A 3,789-nucleotide genomic window follows, 5' to 3' on the forward strand; every position below is an offset into this window, starting at 1 on the left:
CACAGAATTATCAAGGGATTATATTGGGAAAAGAAATCATAAATATTCTTTAGAATTGTATCTGTCCCCTTACAGCAAATACTTTTCTCCCTTGCCTTTATATCATGTTTTCTATCCATGTCATTTCACTGCAGGTGAGAGAAATATACAATTCCTCTAAGAAGTGGTCTAAAAAGAAGAGGCCAAGAAATGCTACTTAGCAGTTCTCAGCTTCCTAGAAGAAGCAGACAAGGATATCGCTGTAGTTCAGTCGCTAAGTCATGTTCAACCCTTTGTGACCCCATGGACTCTAGCAAGCCAAGCTGCTCTATCCTTCACTATGTCCCGGAGTTTGCTCAAACTCATGTCCATTGAGTCAGTGATGCCATCCAACTGTCTCATCCTCTGCTGCTCCCTTCCCCTCCTGCCTTCAATCTTTCCCAACATCAGGGTCTTTTCCAATGAATCAGCTCTTCGCATCAGGTGGCCAAAGTATTGGAGCTTCAGCTTCAGTAAAAAACCTTCCAATGAATATTCAGGACTTGTTTTCTTTAGGATTAACTGGTTTGATCTCCTCACAGTCCAAGGGACTCTCAAGAGTCTTCTCCAGAACCACATTTCAAAAGCATCACTTCTTCAGCACTCAGTCTTCTTTATGGTCCAACTGTCACATCCATACATGACTACTGGAAAAATCATAGCTTTGACTAGACTTTTTAGACAAAGTGATGTCTCTGCTTTTTAACATACTGTCTAGGTTTGTCACACTTTGCTTCCAAGGAGCATCTTTTAATTTCATGGCTGCAGTGATTTTGGAAACTAAGAAAATAAAATCTGTCTCAGTTTCCACTTTTCCCCCTTCTATTTGCCATGAAATGATGGGACTGGATACCATGATCTTCATCTTTTGAATGTTGAGTTTTAAGCCAGCTTTTTCACTCTCCTCTTTCACCTTCATCAAGAGGCTCTTTAGTTCCTCTTTACTTTCTGCCATTAGACTGCCATTATCTGCATGAGGTTGTTGATATTTCTCTTGACAATCTTGATTCCAGCTTGTGATTCATCCAGCCCAGCATTTCCCATGATGTACTCTGCATATAAGTTAAATAAGTAGGGTGACAATATGCAGTCTTGTCATACTCTTTCCCCAATTTTGAACCAGTCAGTTGTTTCATGTCTGGTTCTAACTGTTGCTTCTTGACCCCCACACAAGTTTCTCAGGAAACAGGTAAGGTGGTCTGGTACTCCCATTTCTGAATTTTCCAGTTTGTTGTGATCCACACAGTCAAAGGCTTTAATGTAATCAATGAAGCAGAAGTAGATGTTTTTCTGGAATTCCCTTGTTTTATCTGAGATCCAATGAATGTTGGCAATTTGATCTCTGATTCTTCTGCCTTTTCTATTCCCAGCTTGTACATCTGGAAGTTCTTGGTTCATGTACTGCTGAAATCTAGCTTGAAGGATTTTGAGCATTACCTTCCTAACCTGTAAAATGAGTATAATTGTATGTTTGAACCTTCTTTGGCATTGTCCTTCTTTGGGGTTGGATTGAACACTGATCTTTTCCAGTCATGTGGCCACTGCTGAGCTTTCCAAATTTGCTAGCATAATGAGTGCAGCATTTTAACAGCATCATCTTTTCTGATTTTAAATAGCTCAGCTGGAATTCCATCTAGGTTTGTTCTAGTAATGTTTCCTATCACAGCCTTGACTTCACACTCCAGGATGTCTGGCTCTAGGTGAGTAAATACACAATCATGGTTATCTGGGTCATTAAGATCATCTTTGTACAGTTCTCTTGCCACTTCTTCTTAATCTCTTCTGCTTCTGTTAGGTCCTTACCATTTCTGTCCTTTATTGTGTACATCTTTGCATTAAATGTTCCATTGGTATCTCTGGTTTTCTTTGAGAGATCTCTAGTCTTTCCCATTCTATTATTTCCCTCCATTTTTTTTTTTTTTTGCATTATTTTCGTATGAAGGCTTTCTTATCTCTCCTTGCTATTCTCTGAAACTCTGCATTCAGTTGGGTTTGTCTTTCTCTTTCTCCTTTGCCTTTCACTTCTCTTATTTTCTCAGCTATTTGCAAGACCTCTTCAGACAATCACTTTGCCTTCTTGCATTTCTTTTTCTTTGGAATGGTTTTGGTCACTGCCTCCTGTACAGTGTTATGAACCTCTGCCCATAGCTCTTCAGGCACTCTATCAGATCTTATCCTTGAATCTATTGATCATCTCTACTGTATAATCATAAGGGATTTGATTTAGGCCCTACCTGGATGGCTTAGTGGTTTTCCCTACTTTCTTCAATTTAAGCTTGAATTTTGCAATAAGGAGTTCATGATCTGAGCCACAGTCAGCTCCAGATCTTGTTTTTACTGACTGTCTAGAGCTTCTCCATCTTTGGCTATAGGAACATAGTGGTATTGACCATCTAGTGATGTCTATGTGTACAGTCATCTCTTGTGTTGTTGAAAAAGGGTGTTTGTTATGATCAGCCTGTTCTCTTGACAAAACTCTGTTAACCTTTGTCCTGCTTCATTTTGAACTCCAAGTCCAAACTTGCCCGTTACTCCAGGTATCTCTTGACTTCCTCATTTCCCTCAAAGGGAAAGAGATACTTCCTCATTTGACTTCCTCATTCCAGTCTCCTGTGATGAAAAGAACATCTTGGTTTTTGTGGGTTTGTGTGTGTGTGTGTGTGTTAGTTCTAGAAGGTTTTGTAGGTCTTCATAGAACTGGTCAACTTCAGCCTCGTCGGCACTAGTTGTTGGGGCATAAACTTGGATTACTGTGATATTGAATGGTTTGCCTTGGAAATAAACTGAGATCATCCTTTCATTTGTAAGACTGCACCCAAGTACTGCATTTTGGACTCTTTTGTTGACTATGAGAGCTACTCCATTTCTTCTAAGGGATTCTTGCCCACAGTAGTAGATATAATGGTCATCTGAATTAAATTTGCTCATTCCCATCCATTTTAGTTCACTGATTGTTAAAATGTCAGTGTTCAATCTTGTTATCTCCTGCTTGACTATGTCCAATTTACCTTGATTCATGGACATAACATTTTAGGTTTCTATGCAGTATTGTTCTTTACAACATTTGACTTTACTTTCACCACCAGATATATCCACAACTGAACATTGTTCCTGCTTTGACCCAGCTGCTTCATTCTTTCTGGAGCTTTTAGTAATTGCCTTCTGCTCTTCCCCAGTAGTGTATAGGACACCTTCCAATCTGGGGGTGCTCATCTTCTGGTGTCATATCTTTTCACTTTTTCATACTGTCCATGAAATTTTCAAGACAAGAATACTGGAGTGGGTTACCATCTCATCCTCCAGTGGACCACATTTTCCCAGAACTCTTCACTGTCTGTCTTGGGTGGCCCTGCACACCATGGTTCACAGCTTCATTGAGTTACACAAGCCATTTCACTCCCCCCAAGGCTGTGATCATGAAGGGGCAGATGTGAGTAACAGTCCTCAAAAGAAGCCTTGATCGGAACTGATGAACTGGCGAACTGTGTAAGGGAATCTCTGGGTGAACATGCCAACCAGGACTGTTCATATGCACAGCATATGCATATCATAAGAAGCAGTTGTTTAATTTACATATTTCCAATACATTGTCTTAAAGAGAGCTACAATCAAAGAATGCTGTTACTGGTCCCAGAATGAATATAACAAATCTATTAAAAGTAACACTGGGGAGGAAAAAGGAGACTTGATCTGCAGTTTCACTGAGGGGTTAAAAACACAAGGAAATGCTCATAGTTTAGAGGAAATAACTGGAAAAGAAAAGAGAGAGGG

This window comes from Cervus elaphus, chromosome 28 (genome assembly GCF_910594005.1).
Source record: "Cervus elaphus chromosome 28, mCerEla1.1, whole genome shotgun sequence".
In the NCBI taxonomy this organism is placed as follows: domain Eukaryota; kingdom Metazoa; phylum Chordata; class Mammalia; order Artiodactyla; family Cervidae; genus Cervus; species Cervus elaphus.